The following is a 23589-nucleotide window of genomic DNA, read 5'->3' on the forward strand; positions in this document are numbered from 1 at the left end:
TAGGGGAGGTGTAACAATTCCATAAAACAAAAGTGCATTTAGAACAGTTTAATAAACAAGGGGAAAAATATCTGTGGGACTTACAGGGTGGAAGCTAACAAAATATTATCTTCAACAATAGGTACTACATATTTTTCCACCGATTTTTATAACTAAACCCAGCACACTGCAGCTTCTGACACCATTAGTGCTCAGAATTTACTTTTGACAGCATTTTTTGATTTGTGATGGGCGGTTTGTTTTTGCATTGTTATGGGCTGGGTGAAGCCTCAAAGTAGACATGCAGCCCTGTTGATAACATGTGTATTTTCCAACCCCGTGATAAATTTCCCATAACTGCTGGCCTGGAATATGACTTTCAGCAACTTGACTGTTTCACATTTGGCTAAAGCAGCATCAGTCCATTTAATATAATAGCTCCAAGACTACAGATGGAAGACAATAATTTTCAGAACAGATTACTTTCAATGCTCAACTTCAGACTCCTATTTTCAGAAAATACTGACTGTTGCTTTCAGAAAGCCAAATCTGCCCTAACAGATTTTTTTCAAGCTGGAAATCCAAAGTCAGAAGTTATTTTTGGAAGGTGCAGTTGGCATTTGAATAACAATGTCAACAGTGCTGGATGTTAACAGCTTAGGAGAGGTTTTATTTTGTATGCAAATCCTAATAAGCATACATATTTCAGTACTTTTGCATCACTACTGCTAAGAAGGTCTGTGCTGTTTTCAAAGCCTAAAAAACTTGCCTTTCACAGCTGCAAAGGAAATGACAAGAGAAGAAAAACACAGCCAGTGTATATCAGCAATTAATTCCATCCACAACTGCCCAGCTGTTTGCACATGGAGGAACCGGCCTGTTTCCTCTCCGAGCTTTTGCCACTGAAAGCTGATATGGTGCTTTCAGAGACACAGGCTGCTGGTAACGCATTAGGAATGCACACAAGATCGCACAGAGCTGAAGAAGAAGAAATGAAATCCAGACCAGAGCGCTGTATGTCTGTGTTATGAGGATAAAGTTATCTGAGGGAGAGGGCGGTGGGAGGGGGGAATGGGAATGGGGAGCTGCCGGCAAAGTCAGGCTCAGTGCACAGGATGGACACAACTGTCACTTACTGGCAGAGATAAGGTGGGACAGCCTCAGAAACCCACGTGTGTACATGAGCTCTGCCAAGCTGTTTTTACCTTGGCTGATGCCAAACAGGTGGATTTGGGGGCACTTCACAAAAGCTGTTACTTTTACTTGGGATCAGTGCTTTTACAATGAAGTTGCTGGAGACTTGGCTCCATCTATACTAGAGTAAGAAAGACTTACTGGTAAGTAATTACTACTTATTGATAAACAATCTTACCAATGTTTGCAGCCCTGAAGCCCCAGAACTTAAGGCAGAATTCAGCCCTTTAGAGTCTTTCCTACGAATAAAATCCCCTCATGCCACTCTTGGGATTTCAGGAAAGGCACAGAGTATATAAAAGGAGGATGCTACCAGTAACATCTACAAACCCCGCCCTGCCGAGTGCCTGGAAATTTCATCCCACTCTGGAATAAACTCACCAGGCTACATGCACAGTTCACCTTTTTCCTCTAACATATTTAAAAAAACAAAAACAACATGTATTTTTTCCTCCCTTAACTCAAGCCAGCCCCCATTTAAAAATTCCAAATTAGCCATATGGATTCCTTATTGCTGGGTAAAGCCACACAGAGCAAGACTCTTCTAATATATATTACTGGCATTTTTTCTTCAGCTCCAACACCACCAATTAAAAAGAGCTCCTTCGATCTTTAGTAACAGTATGTCACCTTTTGATTTGCTGGACCACTCAGCCTGGGGCAACATTTCAAACTGCACACATATTCAGAAGAACAACACTAACAAGAAAATATTTGCACCTGACAATTTTCAAGACCAGTACCTAAGGTAAGAAATAACTACTGAAGGGCTATTCCCTTTACAGAAAGGCAAGCTGAAGTACCATCTTGCATATTTTGCTGACTAAATTGCGTTTGATAAAACTTGTGTCCCACTGAGTGAAAAGAAAAACACTCTGCAGAAATAAGACTGTGATATTGTGTCCATACAGTAACGAAACAAATATGAGAACAATATTCTTTTAGCAAAAAAGACTGATGAAATATTTAAACATTACTTTTCAAAATATGGATATCTAAAGTTTAGACCCCTGCTTCAGAAAGATTGGTATCATCTCAAACACTTACCCAAGCATGCAGTGTTATCACTGGGAAAATACTAAAAGCAGAGCACTTCCAGTAATTTACAGTTTCCCAAGGAAAGTAAATCCAAATCCTACGGCTGACTGGAAAGTATGAACTTGTATGAATGGCTTAAAATACTTTTTACTCCCTTGGAACCAATGACTTAGTTATGGGTAAACAGAAGCAGCATATTTTTTTTAAAATCAGAAGTATAGCACACTTTAGACAGCAAGTAATCTCACTGTATTGTTGCAGGGATAGTTCCACTGCTGCTTGAAAGCAAGAACCAAACTCATCATTCTTCCTGTAATTTCACTTTTAGCTGCCCAACATCAGGCAAATCCATCGGGGGATGATTTCTTACATTGCTTACTGTCAGCCACAGCAAAACCTGACTTTCTCACGTATTAGAAACATGCACAGAAAGTTTCTGTATGTGATTAATCCGGTTTTATGTTGGGGAAGAAGGCACGGGTGGAAGGAGGTGGAAGCAAGGGCACACAGCAACAGTTGCACTGAGCAATGCCAAGACCTCCAAGGCACATAGGCCAGCTCTCCAAGACTGTTAGTTCTTTTCACATGAAGTGCTGCAATATAAATAATAATAATATATATTACTTATTACTTTTCCAAATATTGGGCAATACAATGCAAAACTATACTTAAACAGCAAAACACAGAGAAGATTTTAATCTAAAAATCCCAGAAGGATTAAAGGCTTTATTAAACCTACCTCAAAATCTAAGGTATTTCAGCAAACTAGGGGATGGTGACAGTGCTGTAGCTGCTTTAAGAAATTATGTAGCTTAAAAATTACTCTTACCACACCAATACTTATTAGACTGGGTATTAAAACAGTAGTTATTGATTTCAAAATTGTTTCTCAGGCTGTTTTCAGCAATAGTTTGATAAAAGGCTGTGAAAATATTGATAAGACATTAAAAGTGACAACAGACTAAGTTTTACCGCATCAGTAAAACTCAGCTGAGCGCTACAAATAGAAAATGTTCAAGTGAATCTTGCAGGTGTATGTATGCCAACTGGCTAATGAAACACAACTGTTCACTGACTAGTGTCTTCTCTTTTTACTTTTTCTTCTCCAGAGCAAAATTCTTTCTTGTGCAGCAAACCTATCCAGGATCTATGCATTGCTTAAAAGCATGGAAGATGTGTCCCAGAAGTAAATACCACAATTCTTCTGCTCTTAAGGATTTACCATTTAAATTTAGGCATGATGCTTCAAGCTGGAAATAAATTTAAGTGACTAAGGCTAAAATTCAGATGCAGAGAGGACTCCAAGCCTGCGTACCACTTATATCCCAAAATAGACTTACGCGTGAGTAGTAGTGAAGTGGTGCATAGCTCTCAGATTTGCTACACAGCAAAGAATATCACACAAAAAGAATGCAAAAGGGATTTAGAAAATCCCTAGTTTTCACATTCAGACGTAAGATGAGGAAGTTGCATTTGCTCATGCCGAGAAAGTGCCCACATGAATGAATAGGCAATACATATCACTTATGTTGGAATAATTACTGAAATATGGAAGGTGCTTGATAGTGCCTAGAAATACTTACATTACATAATGGTTAAGGATAAACAGTACCCATCTGAACTTGCACGAGAAGTTCATGCTTTATCGTTAAATAATTTGTGAGTCACTTGGGATGATTCTTCTCTCTCTGGAATTTGAATCAGGAACAAAGTTGCTCAATGTCTCAAAGTTCCCAGTGTGAAAGGAAAATTCCTAAGTCCTGAAGTAATAGTTTTCGTTTATCATTCATATTATGTATGAACTACTGAAAGTTAACATCTTCGAACTACTGAAAGTTAACATCTTCGAACTACTGAAAGTTAACATCTTCGAACTACTGAAAGTTAACATCTTCGAACTACTGAAAGTTAACATCTTCGAACTACTGAAAGTTAACATCTTCGAACTACTGAAAGTTAACATCTTCGAACTACTGAAAGTTAACATCTTCATGTTCAACATTTGTGTTCATGAATTCATTAGGTCCTAGACCACAATTCTCTTTGCCTAACTTTAGATATTTACATAACATTTTAATTCATTGTCTAATTAAAGTCTCTCTCTAGGATGAAGTGAGTCGTTTACTAGACTTTATTGGCTGTACTGTGGACTTACAGTGATTACAACAGAGGCACATAATTCACAAGTAGACATCCATATTGCAGACATCTCAAGTTATGCAAGACGCTTGCTGCTCTAAAACACTAGCAAGCTACATGCAAGACCAAGGAAACACATAAGAGATCACTTAGCTATTTTGAATACCAAGGGGAAAAAAAAACCAGCAAATGGTAGATTTAAAAACAAGAGCCTACTCGTTAAGTTCTTGCAATTCACATAGCACGACAGGTGCTTTCTATGCATCTCACTAACTTCAGAGGCAAAGGGGTCTTTTACATTGCTCCAGTCAACAAGCCATATTACATACTAATTTTCTGCATTGCAATACAACACAGTATAAAATGAGTACCTAGTGGTACCAAGCAAATACCAAGATCTGGCAACAGTAGTGTGACTGTAAACTAAAATATGCTGTGAGAAAATGTCACCAGGCACAAACAAGCTTTCAGAATACCAAGTGCAGGAGCTGCTAACATAACAAATGTTAAGTGAAAATACATGTCTGATTCCTTAAAAAATACAAATAAAAAAAAAGGTCAACATGCAGGGAATAGAGCGGGAAGAAAAGTGAGGGGAGGACGAATGGGGGAAACGTAGTCCATTTAAATTTTATTGGGTTTGTGATCAAAATACAGGCTTACTTGATTAGGAAAATGTTTGCTTTATAGTAGTCTCCATGGACGTACAAGTTTGAGAAAATGATGTTTAACAAGTTCCATAAAAGATTTTTAAAGCAACGATAATGCTTTCCCTCCCACTCCCAGTAAATGCTTAAAGCTAGTGTACATCTCGAAGACTGTCTTCTGTATTTTATTATTGCTATCAAGAAAGAAAAATGAACCAAAAAGTTAGCAAATGCATTACACAACTCACACTTCTGGACATCAATGTGGTACTAAAGTCTTTACATTTCAATGTTAGCATGACATGAAAAAAAAGCAAAGTACTCCTTTACACTAGAAATACTTTAACAGTCCATGTTGAAAGTTGAGTTAAAGCAACAAACCCCTCGCATCCATAAGCCCGCTACAAATGCCTTGCTATACTCACTGCAATACAGTTTATTGCAGTGAAATATATTGAACGTATTGCACTGAAGCATATTTGGTAAAAGCTAATTTAAGCTCACCTCCTTATATGACAGCTAGATGATCTGGGGTTGAATTGGCAGGATTCATGGCAAACATGCAACATTGTACATTACGGTGAAGATGAAAGGATTTTTGAATACTTTTCTAAATCATGCAAGCTTATCAGTACCCACCTACAAACATATGCTTTCTTCCATATGACACAACATGCACAAAGTAACAGTGCAAACGTGGTGGTTTATGCTTTAAAGAGAACAGAATAAATTTATCTACAGTGTATCTCCCCAAAGCCTGAAGGACAGATTTGGTTAAAGACAATGTTTCTGTAGAAGTAACCTGACCTCTTTGGTAACCTTTCCTCATTTTATGATTCCTTGGTACAAAATTGGTATACAGCTGACAGATGTAGGAGAAGGCCTTTCGGCTGGTCTAGTGTATCTGTTTCACTGTAAAGCCACTTCACCAAGGCATTACAGTTTTTATATGAATCAGTATTAAGAGGGTTTTTTTCCCACAGTTACTTAGCTTTTCAAACATCCAGAAGTCATCAGCAACTTTATACACAATTGGTGAGATACAAGTTCTTCCCGCTTAGGATAAGTAGCTGAAAAAAATCCTCACAGCACACAACCTTATTGCTTTGTGTAACTGCTTACTCCTTCAAGGGCGACGTCATTGAAACAAGTGTATTTTTGCAGAGAAAGTGAAGTTCGTAAAATGCCCATTTCCTCTTTCAGCTCATGAATTCATATACTTATGATGAACTACTAGGAAAAAACTGATTAATTCCAGTGCAAACTTTTTACACTGAAGAAACTTAAAACATATTCAGTCTGCATGCAAAGTTAGGCACCTTAAAGAGGCTCTACCCATGGAATAACTTGCATGAAGCCACTATTAGTCCAAAGAATCTTTGTTCCTGAACCCTAATATCTGATGCCAGGATGACACTATACCTTACTCATTTTGTATCCTCTTATCAAGAAGTGTGTGTTATCAACAATGTTAAAAAAAAAAAAAAAAAAAAAAAAAAGTCACACACATCCAGTCTGACATGTGCCAGTCACGTATGAAGGCAGGAGAAAATTCAGATTTGGCAGATTTCATAGTAGTCTACTTACTGATGATGCCACATTCACCATAAACTATGCTTCACCTACATCTTGTGGCCAGAACTTGACCAAAACTGAACAAACATTCACATCTAAATTAGTGCATGTCGGCAGTCACAGATTTTGACTACATACAGGTCATTTAGTGCACTTCACACAATACAGTCAATTTCAGTCCACTATTTCTTATGATCCATTATTTACTGACAGCCATCTAACTTAACAAAAAGTTACATTGTGGTATATTATACTGTTTCTGGTTATTAAGTAAGTATATAACTTTGTGGAAGATATGATTACAGAACAAATGATTGGTTTTTTGCATTTGACACCACTGGCAGTTTCAAGTCTGCAAGTTGAAGGAGAGGAAAAAGAACAGACCCAATTAACTGCATGTCCCACCATAAGCCTAAAGACCACCTATTTGAAATGTACATGTGCACTTTTCTCAAATCATGAGATAAGTTATATATGCCCACATGTTTACCAATTCTGCGGTCTTTGTTCCTAATGAAACATACCAACTTGCCTGTACAGACCTGCTGGTCTGTGGTACGCTGACTATTTCTGGAATGCTTTTAATATATTGAAATTGCATTTGCCTATTTTCCTGCCTCTGAGCCTGCTACAATTTTAAGTAACAGATTACAGTTGCCAGATCAGCATTGTCACATGTGGTTACCTTCGGATCTCTTGGGCAAATGTTATCTACTCCTGGCAGTTTGCTACTTTTTTTTTTTTCTTTTTAAGTTCTAAAAATTTTTTCTACAAACATTTCAATTTGAGACCAATTCTCAAAATACCCCCTATAAAGTGAAGTTCCTGCATTAAAATCTCTCAGGAAAGTCAACGTGGATAAAAATGATTTAGCTTTCATTCTGTGCTTTATCTTCGCTGAGCACTTCTTTTACACTTCAGTCATCTATCAGCTCTCCAGTCTGTCTGGCAGGATGTCCATTTCTGATTTACTTGAAATGATTCAATTTAAATGATTTATTGTAGGCTCTCATATCTTTAGCAAATTGTTTCTCAGAGTATCTTTTGGCCAAACTTATTATACTTTAAAATTTAATTTGCAAGGAGGTTGGGGTTTTTTTTCCTCCTTTATTTTCTTTGGAAAAAAAATTCAACTTTGAAAGATGTCTCCTTGTTTCCAAGAGATTCCTTAACTCTGCTATATAACTCTCCTTACTTCTTAAAAATAAAACATAGCAACAACAACAACAACAAAGCTGGAAGTCTTTGATAGATGGTATATATTTTATCCAACTTCTAATTCACAGTCTTTAAAGAGCTGCTTTACTATCTCCAAGCTTCAACTTCCTTATAACAAGCATTCTCACTTTTATGACTGGCAAAGGCAGAAAGGTGGCATGGGAACCACAGTGTTCAGTTCCCCAGCTCAGATGTTACCAGTGAACTTTCAGTTCAACCATACAAACATACTTATTGGGAGCCACGTAAGAACCAGCCTTGCTATCCCAGACCCCATATGCCAAAGCACTGAAAGCAACACTGATGCTTTCTGAACTCACTGCTTTCTACAAACTTGAGACTGGTATTAATAGGCTTCCTCCTTTGAAAACACTCATGAAATTATCTCCTTCCATACCTCTGTGGTAGCAGGTTACTGCTCCAAACATCAAGGTGATTCATTCAATGTATTATAACTAGGATTGGAACTCTTGGAATTATAATATGTTTCATAATACCATGTGTTTCATAGTTTTTTGGTTTTGGGGTTTTTTTTGGTTTTTTTTTTTTTTTTTTTTAACGAACACATATTCAAAGACTGCAAACAGAATGCAGAATTGTAATATTTGGGGGTTTGACTGCTTTAGCTTATTAGAAGAATTAACCTGATCTTAAGTTACAGCCTATGTCAAGAATAAATGGTCTATTGCCATCCTTGCAAGCTGAGAATAAACACACTTGATTCAGCGATCAGCACTCACTGATTTGTGTAGTTGCACTACTGTTAATCCAGAAACATGGATAAATTGAAGTTAAATTTAAGAGAACTAATTATAGGTTACTCCAATTACTTGTACAGACAAGCTTCAAACTGAACCATTTGACATGAAACCCTACATATCTCTACGTTAAGGTGTAGACACTGGGCAATAGCAGCAACTATTAACCACTGAAAACAGTTCCCGAATGCAGAGCATAAAGAAATCAGACTTGCACTCATGCTACGTTAGAGATTTTTTTACTCCCATCCCCTTCAACCAAGACTCTCCTCAGCCTAAAGATGACACAACACAAATCACGTTTGTTTCCTAGCACTCCACACTGATAACCAGCAGAGACTGTAGTGTTGGAAAGTCTCAGTTAACAGCATAACCCCTTTAGAAGGAACAGAATCAAGACAGCGTTGGCTGCAAATAACTGAACTAAAATTGTTTTAACCTGACATGCCAAGGTACACAACTAAGCCAAATCTTAAAACTAGTTCCACATTTAACAGATCCTTTTCTATGAAGAGTCACTGGTCATTAGCAGACAGAGAAACCCCTCATGTTACTACAACTGAACTATTAAGAAGTAAATCCAGCTTCAGCAGAGGGGAAACAAAAAGCTCTATGTTTATTAAACTGACTTTCTAAATATCAACATTTGCTAAGGAGGTCATCATTACTGAATACAGTTCAAAGAGTGAAGGGGAAAAAAGAAATCCTAAAAACACAGGCTGTTGTTGAAATTATTAAATCAGTATTGAGTGGGAGAGAGTTTTAAGGCCTATAACTACTTTGGAAAAAGTTCAATTTTTAAACACTTATTCCTCATTCACTCCACTCAGCTCATGAATAAAGCCAAACCAGACTAGGCTGGATGAAAACCCAACAATCTCCACTGTAAAGTCACAGTGATGAGCTGATACACATCCAGCTACATTTTTTTTATGCTCACAGAGATTCACCACTTTTAAGCTATCAGGGACAGACTTACTCCTAAACTAAGGAGCAATTTAAAAAATTAAGTACAATGTGTTAGAGAGAGGCTGACACATTTAAATCCATTTTGTTAGTAGTTATAATGCTAGCAAAATAGAATGATTTTGCCTTTTGGAAATGGTATTTAATTTTAAGCTAGATCTGTTCTAGTTATGAGCTTACTGATTTAAAATATGCCAGTCTGCAGTTTTAATCAGCATTTTCAGCTTTAATTCCAGCATCACACAGAAAGAGCTGAAATCTGATCACCATGTCACAAGCTCTGAATAATTATATCAACTTTTTCTTTGCAGAGCTGTTTTTCATTAATTCATAATTAACAGGATTTGATAACACATTTTGTACTATGACCTTTTAACAGCCTGCTTCTTGTGTCAATTGAAAAAGGACAAGTCACAGCTCCCACACTCAGCAGCACCCACTCCCTACAATTCCTTCTGGACATGCCCACCAAGCTCCTCTGACCCCTGCTGCAATCAGAGACTTTACACGAATGCTGTCCTCTTCCTCCTCCTGCCTCACATGAAACTGCTTTATCACACGGACTGAGGAATTTGACAGGGAATGAGATACAGAAACTTATCTGCTGCCAGCAAACTGTTTCCACGATAGGGGCATCGGAAAAGGAAAGGGAAAACAGTGAAGAGCAATCCAACATTCTTCAGCATGTTCCAGGCACTCATGGGGGAAAAGAAAAAGAAAAAAAAGGAGAAAAAAAAAAAAAAAAAAAAAAAGAAAGAGCAGCACCAACAATTCAGGATTTTAACGTAATTAAAATAATGCCTTCAAAAGATAGGCTGGCTGGGAAAGCCTGAATGTCTTCTTCATAAATTCACAACAGAAGTAATATCTACAGAAATTCTGCACAAACCCAAGGATTAGCAGCACGCCTGAGGAAGCAGGATCTTTGCTTCAAGCACCCTATTCACATTTTGAAAGGCTGCATGAATTTGGATAAGCCTTCCTTGCTACTATGGATCACAGAAGTAGCAGTAATTCTGAAAGTATCCTAGGGTGATGTTTTGCTGTTCTACTTTAAAAGCTTCCTCAACTACTAAGCTCTCCTCCTCCAGCTTTCCATCACAGTGAGAGAAGCAGTGCAAGTGCAAAAGCTTAGTCTGATCATGCCAGAGAAACTTTGGTTTTGGCTCTTTTGAGACAAGACAATCATCAGCTTGGTGCTGAGAATACAGAGGAACAGGTTCTATTCTGTAATGGCAATCAATGTTGAAAATTATGGTGTTTTTAAAATAATTAAAACCACAATCAACAACCACACAACCCTTTCACATATGTAATAAAGCAACAGGAGCTACACACAAAGCAAGTGCTTTTTCAGGAGAAAGGCAACAACTGTAGAAACATTGAACAGTATCTCCTTTTGTCTTTTTTTTATATTCTCTGATTACTTTAGCTTGCTCAATATATATCCCACATTGTATTTCATTTGTTTATGAGTGTCTGGGCAGAGCTCCAGTGCTTTGATGCAAGTGGTCACAGTGAACAACTCAGTTCAGTGTGAGCACTACCACCAGCAGGGAAAGCTAGAGAGGTGGAGGAGATACAGCACTGTCGTCACATCCAGTACAGGACAAGGCTAAGACCAGGCAACAGGAACCGAGTTCCAGAAAGTTTCTTTCTTGTTGAGGTTGAAGAAAGAGTTCAACAAACGAAGGTCTCCAGAAAAATACAATTGTCTTCATGATGAATGTACTTATCTTTTTCTAATCTGAATGAGAAAAACGCAAAGTGCAGATACAGTATGAACAAATATTACAGTCTGCAACTACAAATATTTAGTGAGAAGATTAAGTCAAAGACTCAAACTTTTCTGCACTGAAATTTCTCACGCTAGGAACAAAAAGCTTCAAACTGCTTCACTGTAGAGAACAAGGTATCAGATTACATGTTCTTATGAAATGTGCATGAGCCCAACTGTGTGTTTAATTTTGTTTTTGTTATCAGACTGCAAGACCAACTTCTTTTTATGAGTATTTACTGGAAACAGGCATTTAAGTCAGAAATACACTTGGATCACATATTCTGCTTCATCCTTCATCCAGACAGGATTATCTAGAGTCACCAACATTTGAAGACCCCCACCTGGGTGACTTAAATGGCCCCAATTAAAAATCTGACCAAGATAAGAAAGTTCACCCTGACCATGAGGCTCAGAGGGGACAGTAAAGTCACATTTAACAGGAGGATCCCAGGCCTCTAGGATGCTAAAGTATGGTTCTGTCAGGGCTGCTAACTGATAGAAGACAGAATATAATCTTTCCACATTTGCATGAAATGTTATATATGCAGGAGTAAACACTTATTAAACAGTTTCCCTTGCTCAAGCCTACTAAGGGGTGTGCCTAAACAGATTTCAAGCCAATGTTAATCCCAATTCCTCCTTGCTGGACTGGAAGGGTAAGGGCTGGCAGGAAAATGGAGACAGATGTGTTGAAAGATGCATTGGGGAGAAAAAAAAACAAACAAAAAAACACTCAAGAGCATTTTTAAAATAGTCTCACAAAAAACATATAGCCTCTCTCTAGGCTGAGAAAGCCCAGGGGCTCAAAAGCACCAAGCAGCCTGGTTAGAAACATGACCTTTACCAGTGCTGCTACAGTCATCCTGCAAAACAGGTATGCCCCCGTTCCCTGCGTGTGTGCACGTGACAGGGAATGGGACACTAAGGACTAACACTTTAAGTAGGGTAGAGACAAATTTTGGTCAACTCTACATTGGTAATGTGCAAAAATACTTTGGTAACTGTCCTACTCTGCCCTACCTTGACCTCTTCCTCAGTACTATGTATAAGGGGATTTTAAAATTCTAATTTCTAGCAAAATGAGTAACCGGGGTGTAGAAGTGTGCTTCATATCAGAGAAAGGCATTAAAAAAAGCATTTAAAAAAAAAAAAAATCAACTTTACAAACTTGAAGTAGAGTTTTGTGAGATCGTTTCAGAAAATGGCCCCAACAGGTCCCTTGAATGTTTTAACAGTTCAAGGTCTGAGCCCTCCTCACATGAACCATGTGGGACAACAGAAGCTAAAGGGAATGCAGCTTGCCAAACAGCTAAGAGCCAATACAATTTTATTTAACCAGGTTAAATGGTTGGGGATAATGCATCCAGCCTCTCTGTATTTCAGGGACAGCTTGGGTTATTTTTTAAGAAAAATCAATTCAGGTGATAAATTTGAACACAGATTTAGACTAATCTTTCATCTTACTGTATTTTTGTACCATCTGCTTTTAGATTGTTCCTTAGACAGAGCAGGAAATAAAAAGGCAGTCGTTTTACCATGTTCTCCCATCGTTATAATGCGATGCACCAGATTGGAGTTATTGAATAAGCTCATAAACCCCCAGGTTACATTCTTCTTCATCTGCAGCCTTGCCTTTCAAGTAAGCTCTACTCTTATTAAAAGGACCAGAGGCTGTCCTCAGGCATACCCTGTCTTTGAAGATGAAGCCCCAGCTACATTTTATGGAAAAGACCTCTCAGTTCATACCTTCGCCAAACTGCGTAGCAGGTTTAAACAATTACACAGGACAGTGGATTTAGATTCCAGGCTCCTCTTACTCAGTCTCAAGTTTTAAAAAATAATATTTTTCTTTCTGCTAGGGCACTCCTGAAAAAATGTTCCAAACAGTGATGATCCAAAGGCATTAAAGAAAAAAAGCTACAGCTTAAACAGCGTGACAGATTATGAATAAAGAAACCCTTCCCATATGGAAAAATTTTTAAAATTTGACATTTCTTTTCAATATGCATTAATCAGAAAGACAGTAGTGAATTCTGACTGCTTCAGAGAGAAGAGAATCAAAACTCTTGGGATATATTACACAAAAGAGCAATTGCAAAGAAGGAAGAACAATCCTATAGTTTCTTTTAAAACTTAACTATTAACAGTGTTTTCTTAAATGGCTGGGAAAGTCTGCAGTTTGGAGCCAGCCACATGTTACTTATCAATGCTTCAAATGCAGGGTGAGTAAGAAAGGCCATGTCTGGTTCCTTTTGCAATAGGGAAAAATCTCTTTTGAAGTCTTTCTGAGGGACTGACGGGGGAGAAAGTGTCAGGAAAAGGATCTGACAGGTTTTGCACAGTGAGGGGCAAAAAAAATGTCTGGAGTAAAATCTCTTGTCTAAATTGGGCAAAGAGATAGAAACCTCTCCTTCAGCACTAGAGACGCCAGATAAAAAGTCTGGACTCCCTTATATCTTTTTTCCAGCCACACATGAATTCCTTCTTATGCTTTTTGCCAGCTTCTCATCTTACCAGGAGCCTGCAGGAGAGGCTAGTCCAGCACCGAAGGGAACGCAGCCACGCTGGGGCTCCATATACAGCAGTCCGTCTCCCAAGATCCCAGGAAAACAACTTGTATTTTTAACACCCCAAGCATCACCGAAGACCTCAATATAAAGGTGGAAGTGATTGTGTGAATGATCTTAAAGCAAAAGTCAAAGGACCAAGAAATTACTCTGTTTCTTGAAATGAAAGGCATTATCAATGAACATGTCACTGCCAATATCACTGTTCCGCTCTGGGACAGGATTTCTCTCCTGTATTTTCAATTCTGTACAAATAACTAACCTGAGAAGTTCTGCATCACCTGCAATGTAAGTGTAATTATGCACCAGCAGGTCAAGAACTAGACACATTTCATTTTTACCAGCACTGTAAATTGCTCTGCCCTTTCTTTTAAATTCCCACACTCTTGAAGACACCAAACAAAAAGAAAACATCCGTTATATTTCCTCAATCACAAAGATAAATGCTTGATATAACCAGTCTGTATTAAAAATAGAAGTTTGAGAGATTAGTTCTATATAAACTGTACTCTATCTGTAGCAAACTGCTTTTGCATGTGTTGCACGAGCAACCTACACAGCTAAAAATATGCAAACTTAGCATTAACTCAACAGGGCAGAAAACTCCAGAGTTCACTACATCATCACTCACAAGTAACAATTTCATGCACTCTTAGTGGAAGGCGGCAGCTTAGCTCTCTTCAATTTGAAGTGCACAGAAGTGTGCACTAAGCTTTATTAATAAAAGCCATTTTCTTTACATTTTGATAAAGAGATAATGTTTTGACTCCTTCCTTGCTTCTGCCTCATAGCATTGCATTTACAAGGTACGTGTAGCATTTCACAGGCAATATTTCACAGCAAATAAAGGAGAAAAACTTTCTCCAACACAAAAAAAAGTTACCCCAAAAGAATCCTAGCCATATGTTAGCAACAGGATTATTTTAATATAGTCTTTTTAGTTACATAATAGGCATGAAAATGTAAGTTGTAACACTGTCTTATTTTAATGAAGGACTGGGGAGCTATAGAAAACACCGGTAGAAAAAAAAAAAATACTTCAGATGAGAGATTAGGCACTGAAATCCCTAAAAGGCTGCACTGCAAGAATGTTTGCCACCTTTTATAAAAACAAAGACTACAATACAATATACGCTAGCTATACCACAGTAAGACTTGTAAGACATAGTAGTCAGAAGTGTCTGAAAAAGGTATGAAAAAACCCCAGTTCCTCACTTGTGAAATATAGGCTACTGCTCAGGTTTTGCTGTCTTCATACTCCTACTTTTGCATCCTTACGAACTGTACATGTAACGGTTAAATAAAGTGCTGAAGTCTGCTAATTACTGTGACGAATGTCAAAGCTGCAAGCACCACATTCACTCATCTTCGATGATACTTATCATCAGCTGGTCAGTGTACCCAGTTGTACAAACAGGGAATATCCACCTCACTGTGGCTGGAACTTGCAGGACACCTCAATACCCTTACACATAAGATGTTCCATTACATATTTAGAGCAAATATTACGCAGTACTGTTCAGACTCTTGCACACATACCAAAGCTAAGGTACAATTTCATCCCACAAAAGTATTTTACACAACATTAATGAGATTGAAGTTATTATGGGGTTTGTCTGTGCTTTTTAAAAACACCACTTTAAAGCGGCAGTTTGCCAATTCAGTTCCCCTCCTCTCCCTTAAAATCATTACACTGAATGATGAGCAAGAACACAGCCAAGAATTCAGACAGCAAAATGTTTTAGGTACCTTGATTTTTTCCACAGCTCTCCTTGCTCTAGTAATGTAGCTGACCTGTAAAATAAAACAAAGATTACTGACTCCTGGTAGGCTTTGCAATATTACTGGAATACAGTGTACATGTAAAACTTAAGAAAGCATTAACACATCATTTAGTTTCTTTAACTCTTTTTTTCAGAATATTTCATTGAATTAATTTGTTATCCTATAATGCATTTTTCATATACAAAAATCTCAAAGGGAAGTCTCATTTAAGAGCACCTCGTTGGGAATCTCGCCATTTTGCTTCATGCACACCAAGTTACAAACCAAAGTAAAATCCAGCCTACCTACTGCAATTTTATAATAGAGCATAACAGCCACAATCCACAATTCCTCTTCTAGCCCAGCAGAAGTTGAACTCCAGAGCAGCCGCTACACTGCCGAGTGGGCAGGCTCCAGTCGGGTGGGGAGCCAGAGAAAGGAACACAATACCTCTCTTTGAAGGTTGACAACTGCTGGTGTGCAAAGTTCATAAGGAAACAACTGCCTTGCTCTGACCCTTTCCCACCACTGAGCAGCTATGGGTTTTCCTCTTGCCTTCATCTTCTAACATGAAAGTAAAATGAATAAATAAAATAGCAATTGTTTACTTCTATCACCTTTTGTCTTCTCAGTCTTTGAGCACAAGTTATCTTCAATCAAACCTGACAAATCTATTTCCATCATCTTCCCTTTCCCCTCAACCACTCCTACAAGGAAAAGCAGTTATTTCCTGGGGGAAGAGGGCCAGACTCCTTGATTTCATACATGCATACAAAACATATGCTACATTTTCTTTTTTAAGATCTATACATCGCAAATTAGACATTTTATGCATTGTGAAAACACTGAGCTCAGCCTACCATCAGGCACAGGCAGTACTTCTCACCAACCTGTTAACCCATTTTTAAGCATCGGGTTGTAACAGCCTCTTTCAACCATCACCAGCTTTTCCTTTTTACTCTTTCATGACTTCAATACAGTATCCTCAAGCATTACTGTTTAGGTCTTCTCAGTATATTGTACTACATATACTTCACCAGTTTCAGCATTTCAGCAGGCTGGCTATCCCATTCCCCATCATCACTAAAGGCTGGATTATTCCATGTTCTCTATGAATTTCAGCAGTAAAGAGTTGACTTCCAAAAAAACAGTGTCCACAAAAAGAAGACAAGTAGAATTATACAAAATTACTGTAAGACATTATTGTCACATGTTACCGTGAAGCAAAAAACCCAAAACTTCCAAGAGAACCACGGTTAAAATAAGATGTTATTGCATGTGTGCTCAAATTGTCTATTTTCCCTGAACTACTTTGTTACAGAAAGTCAGTTCCTTGCTCACTTGAGAAATAAATGTTGCCACAAATACGGCATTATTTTCAGCAAGTTCGTACTTAGGAATGAACAATGTACTTATATTCAGTATTAATACAGGTAAACAGCCACAAAACTATTTCACCTACTTTTAGACCTGACAGGAGTACAGATTTAGGGGACAGAATCAGCTCTAGCCAGGTGCTCTGCGTGCGGCTTGGGCAAATTTCCTTATTTTGCTGTCCTGCTGACTGCTCCCTGGCAGAGCATACAAAGTGATGGCAGTGACTGGGGAAAGAGGAGGAAGTATATTGGCACCAAAACGTTGTGTTAGAGCAGGAGCCCTCCACAGCATCAGGAATTTAAACACTTCAACATGACTGTTTATTCTTGGCATGAGTACGGTTTATTTTTCATCTACTTCACACTGCTAGAGATAAGGGAATGCTATTTCTATGCAAGTTCCTGATAGGCTATTTTAAGCATAGCCGTCACCTGCAAGAAGAGATCCCGTCTTGCAGGCTAGCAGCTACTGTTTCTAGAGGGCATGAGTAGACCACTCAGACACAAAAATTTCACATTCTCTCCAATTTTGTCGGCTCTGGGTCCAATAGCATTGGTTGGCAGAACGTAGAGATGCCCGTTTATGACGGTGTTTAACACTACTTTAGCCCCCTTGGAGTTGCACAGCACTGCTCACTCCCATGGGGACCAGCATAGCCCCAAGTGAGCGATGGCCAGCTTGCTCAGCTGTGTCACCACCTCTGGGCACTGGAGAAGTTGAAGACTCCACAGCTCTCAGCAAAAGGAGGCAGTGGGGGAAACAGCTGAAGCCAGCAACTGTGACACTCCAAACATCATAGGCTTTTGAGCAGATTTTTTCTGCCCTTTGTCACAAGCTCTTTGCTACAATCCCTTTCTTATTCTTCATGTCCTTTCTCCCTAGTATCACTCAATGCAATTTCAGAAGCTCTTCCTCTCTCCCCAAATCAAAATTCTCATTATTAAAAAAAAGGAAAGAAAAAAAGAAAAAAAATAAAACCAACAACAAAACCCCCCCAAAACAACAACAACAAAAACCCCAACAATTGTGAAACTACTATGCCATTTGGTGCCATGACCTAATTCACTCTGCTTAACCCATCGGGGTCTTTTCATCCCACTCTACCCAGCCCTTGAGTATAGGCAAGAAACTCTTTGACATAGGCACTGGCCAGCAGTTGTCTTCCCTGTGCTTAGCATTGTTTAGGCCATATTCTCAGCTCTTATTCTTTAATTAAATGCCTCTGTGGCCAAAATAAAATTATACATCTAGTAACAAAGGATGTAGATTGTATCAAGAATGGGAAAAAGAAAATCTGAAAAGGAGTAACAGTCACACAGTAAAGAACCAACTCAAAGCCAGCTCTCAGATCAGGGAAAATAATAACTGAAAGACATTACTGAATGAATAAATTAGGAAGAGAGATGGATTTTAACTCAAGATATGACAGCAGTAAGACAAATATTGAGTATGACCAGCTTCCAAAAAATTTGGAATACATCTGAATTAATGCATATGTCAGAAATCAGACATATTACACAAATCCTAACAGGATATTGAAAATGCAAGTACAAATTAAATGTTAAATGAGGGCTTCAGCCTGTAGGACAAAAGGATTTGTGTCAGAGGTACCATTTCTCTTCTTGAGAATTAAAGTGCTATTTGAGAGCTAGCTCTCCCCTGCTCAGAGAAGCAACATTTTAGAGCTGCATCCAGAAACTATGAGTAATCACAATGACGGATAGTCAAGGAACTGATGGGATATCCCAAAGAAACACCTCCTGGAATGAAAATACAATCTTCTTCAACTACTCCTATTATAACGGCTGATAAGAGTATATTAGGAAAATACAATTCTAGTTTGAATCCAAACCTTGAGTATAAAAAGCAAAGCCCTAATAAATATTTAAGAGAATTTTGAATTCCAAACTGAACAGTTGGCGACTAATTTCTTTTTTTAACAAACAAAACCATCAAAAGATTGTGCAACTCTAAGAGCCCTTAGGGAAACAATTGGGAATTTTTCATAACATGGTATTTCCTTATACCACTGACCACAGGAATGCAAACAGTTCCACCAAACAGAGACTTCTTCATTGGAAACAACTGACAATCTAACAATGTTTCCATCTTTTCTACTCTCAGTGCTCAGCATACATAATAGATGCTATAATTGGATACAGAAGTGTACCAGGGCCACAAGGTATCTTCACTAAAACTCAGCACCTGAGAAGCTTTACAAGAAAATATTTCCCAAGGGTTAGACAGAGAGAAAACTTCTGTTTAATTATCAAGCATCTTTGTCTAATCAAAATTTTTTTTCTGTTACAATATCTACTTATTTGTTGGATTTTCCCAAAATACTGTTAGCATCCCTATCAACCAGAAACAGAACCCTAGCCCCAACCATAACTCAGTATATCAGTAACAAGGCTCAGTCCTGCAGCATTCCCTGACAGTAAGGCAGGTGATGCTAGCGAGGACCACTGGCACGAAAACATTGGCTGTTACTCAACTTGCCAAGTGGAAGAAAAAGCAGTACTACTGGTAGGATATCCCTTGTACCTTACTAAATACCCCCCATGTTAGTCTAAGGAATAGATTTCCTCACCAACAACTCTGTTTGGGATTATTGTTTGAGCAATGCAAACTGACACTATGAATCCCCTCAAAGGAAGCTGGAAATGCTGGTGCATCGGTATGGGCAATGGCACTCTTCGTACTCACAGCCTACCAGCCTTCAGACCCTGCATGAGGAGACCAAGTATCAGAGAAACCCCAAGGGAAAGGCAAGACAGGCATTACAAAGGACTTAATTTTCTTGACAGCTAATTAACAAGTAACTATCATGGAGAAAGCAATTTACACCCTGTGCTGAGCTTCATTCTGCGAGAGAAGAGAAGGAACATAAGCAATAGTAAAAACAGAGTCACATCAGAATTCAGGAAGGCATCAGGAATGCTAAAAGGTACTAATCGGCACCCTGACAAGTATCTGTCATTGCAAATTTGCAACTCAATTAAGCCAAGATTTTAATCAGGGCTACAACTGTACTTAATTCTCTCCATTGCAGCTGAAGGAAAGCAAGGGGAACAAGTCATAAAAACAGAACAAAACTGAAATGTGCTACAAAGAGACCAAATTGTTTTCAGAAGGAAAAAACAAAACAAACAAAACCCATGAAAGACAAAGCTTTATGGAGTTAGTGTGCCAAACAAGTCAAGAATTTTGGATGGTAGAAAAGACAGACAAGTGTCTTAACTTCAGATAGAGACATTAAAGAACTTTGCTTGTGTGGAAGAGTGTTTACAATCTATAGCAGAGGGATTATTACGCTGGTAGTTGTGGAAACCACTCTTACAATTACAAGATTTCAAATTTTGGAATTCCCCTTTTAGGAGGGAACATGGAAAAATCCTCCATGCTCTTCAAAAAGGAGCATGGGATATGGCTCTGGTGTCCCATGTGCGGGTGAACAGGGCCAGATGGCTTTGACAACAAAGTCATCCCAATGGCACCCCGGAGGAAAAGGTCACTGTCATAAACGAAACGTGTCTGCACTGTACTTTATCTTCTGAGACAATAAGTGATAAAATAGCCATTGCAAGTCTCCCATTATATTTTCACATACAAACCCATTTATCAGGGGTTACTGAACAGGAACCTAAAAATCTCAAGCTAGGCTTTGTTTGAACTATTGCATCTCTTGATTTTTTTCTTTCAGAGATGCACATTGAAATCAAAGTGCTGACCTTGCATCACTGCACATTCTTGGTGTTGCAGAACTCAACTTTAGAACTAAAGTTACAAACATATGAACCCTCCCCCTCCTTTTTAGATCATGCTAAAGATCTAAACATAAATTATACAAAGAAGCAGCTTGGTTTAATTACAAATAGTACATCAGAAAATTATTTTTCCAGTTACTATCTTAACTAGATAACCAAAAAACCACATCAGCTGATATGCCAAAATCTGTGCATTTAGAAGACTACTCAAAAACTATTTTTTATTTTTATTACTGTCAGCATCCTAGAGAAAAACATGCACCAAAAGCTTTTCAATTTAATCTTACTGGTGATGCTATAGAGAACCTCCCAAACTCTGCAGACTTTAAGGCAAGGCAGTAGTTAGAGCACACCGCATATTTCCACAATTAGAACATAGTAACACCAAGCTACGCAAGAAATGATTTGCTGGTTTTCATTAAGATGCACAGTTCATTTTTATTTTTTCCTAGAGTTGCTACACCAAGATGCATGTTCAGAATGGCAAGAAACTATTGGGCAGAGTCTATGTAACACTTCTACTCAAGTTGAATTGGCACTACAATCAATGGAAGCTTTGGTGCTGATAAGGAAGCAGAGATTGATTTTAGAAAAATATTACAAGTCAAAGCTATTGAAGAATATCTGAAAAGCTTTAATTATGACTTCTGGCTGAATGAAATACATATGAAAATGAAGATGCTAATTCACACTTACCTCATGGTTTATAGTTTATAATAATACTTGCTATTCTATTTTACCTTTGTCATCTGATAAATCCCACTACTAAAGGCTCAATGCTCAGCAGTTCAGTGTTGTAAAGAATATAGCTGCTATCTGGTATCTACTCTAATTACTGTGTCTCAGCAAGACTGTAAAAATAGTTTCAGATGGGGTATTTTAATTACTGCATTATTAAATTTTCACATAAATACAATCCAAGCACTGGGAAATGGCAGTTTCAGACATCATCTGAATGGTCTTAAGGATCTGGATGCTGGGTACAGTTCTGCAACAGGCATCCTAACTGGCCTCAGGAAAACAAATTTCAGCATTATGTACTTCTGCTCCCATTGCCCCCTTAAAATGAGGTGGAGTCCCTCCCGAGACTGGCATTAGTCAAGCTGTATTCATTCATATTTGTTAATACATCGCATCTCTTCCAGTGACAGGTACTTCAAGCCAGAAAAAATACAAGTGCCAACTGTGTCTTCAAAAAGCCTGTCAAGGGAAGGTGGACAGTGTTCCTTTAGCCTTCATTATGAAAAATGAAAAAACATATGTTAAAGCTACACACAATACATCTAAGCAAAGTAATTTTCAAGCTATGCCCAAGGTTTGGGTAACTGTGAACAAAAAAGACACCTAGCATTTTCCAGCTGCTATTTAGTGCCCCTGAACTTGCATGCTAATCTTTTTTCACCTCTACTTTTTTTGCTGCACTCTATGTATATTCTGGTATTCAGACTCTTCAGATTTTAAATCTCTACTGGAAGAAAAAAACCCCACATATATCTTACATTCCTTCTTTTTAAAAAGAAAATGTGAAAGCCTGGCGTGACTCCTTTCTCACCTTTTGTTAGCACAGGTTTCCTGCTTTCTTCTTGTCCCTGAGACAAAATCTCCTTCTCATTTTCTACCAGTCTTCCAGTGTGAACTCCAACTCATTAGCTTTTGCTACAATCTCATTACTGTCATCAGATTTCACCTATGAATATGTCATACTCACTCCACATTTTAAAAGTTGCTCTCAGTTTCTCACCTGAAACCATCCACTCCAACCACTCCTACCTAGCGGTTTACAGGATCCCACCCTCAGCAATACATATTCATTCAAAAAATGCCAAGACTGCTAATGGTTTTAAGAAGTCCCACCCTCCACCCATTGCAGGTCCCTCCTTTCATGCTTCACTCCTACTTCTGCAGTCAGTTTTCAGCACCATCCCCTGCACTTACAACACTTAATCTTCGGCCCGCTCCTCCTCTTCCATTGCCATGTGTGTTCTTGGTATGAGAATTGCCCATAAGCATTGCTTTGGCTAGCCTCCTATAAATCATAAATACAATAGCTTTCCACTAGGAAACAGCCCTGCACCTATCTAGCCCTTTTTATTCTCAATCTGACATCCACAAGAAAACATTTTTACATTTTACTCACCTCAAATTTGCAATTGGGAGCAACTTTTTGGTGCTGTATGCAGACTATCTACCTCCTACTCTGCCCAAGACACCCACTACAGCATCAAAGATTCAAGAAAGGAATGGGCTCTTCAGGGAGCAAGACCTCTGCTCCCTTGGGCTCCACCTCTCACACAAGGAAAGAAGACCAACTTCCCAACTCACTCAGGTATGTGCATTTGATACACCATTCTCATTAGACTTGCACGTAAAAAAATATAGTTAAACATTTGAAGTTATAGTACTGGTATAGCAATAGTGGTGTGCCTAAGGATAAAAAGCAAGGCAAGTTTCATAGGGCATCTTTCCATGCTTTTTCATATAAAGTAACAATATGATCTAGCACATTCTCACACGACATTTCATTTCACAGCATGGGGTTTTTTTGCTGTCTTTGCCACTTCACTCCTAAAAATGTCCACTCAGGATGTTTTTACTAAGAAGAGATGCTAGCTAACTTGATGCTTCAACCACCTGAGCAGCCACCAATTCCTTTCTAATCTCACCTTTTCCTTTAATACTATGTTGTTTTTATTTCTAAGCCATCAAATCTACAGCATCTCTACACCTGCACCAGCACACAGTTTTCTCTTTCAGCTATGAAGCTGAAGCATTACTTCCATTCTACTTCAGTAACGTTACTTCTGAGCATTTCCAGCAAGG

The 23589-nt window shown here is 38.3% G+C and overlaps 1 protein-coding gene across 7 annotated transcripts in view; it reads right to left on the minus strand.

Moving 5' to 3' along the window:
• Positions 1–23589, minus strand: part of ADD3 (adducin 3) — a 102621-nt gene that overhangs the window by 50925 nt on the left and 28107 nt on the right. For 5 of the 7 annotated variants that reach the window (XM_030030122.2, XM_030030128.1, XM_030030120.1 and 2 more), the window contains exon 2: positions 15611–15655. The exons of 1 other annotated variant lie outside the window; for it this stretch is intronic. The gene's annotated coding sequence lies outside the window, so the exon portion shown is untranslated. Of the gene's footprint in view, positions 1–15610; positions 15656–22704; positions 22796–23589 lie in introns of all 7 variants that reach the window. One more of the 7 variants, XM_030030121.2, reaches the window with a different exon arrangement.

This window comes from Aquila chrysaetos, chromosome 11 (assembly GCF_900496995.4).
Source record: "Aquila chrysaetos chrysaetos chromosome 11, bAquChr1.4, whole genome shotgun sequence".
In the NCBI taxonomy this organism is placed as follows: Eukaryota; Metazoa; Chordata; class Aves; order Accipitriformes; family Accipitridae; genus Aquila; species Aquila chrysaetos.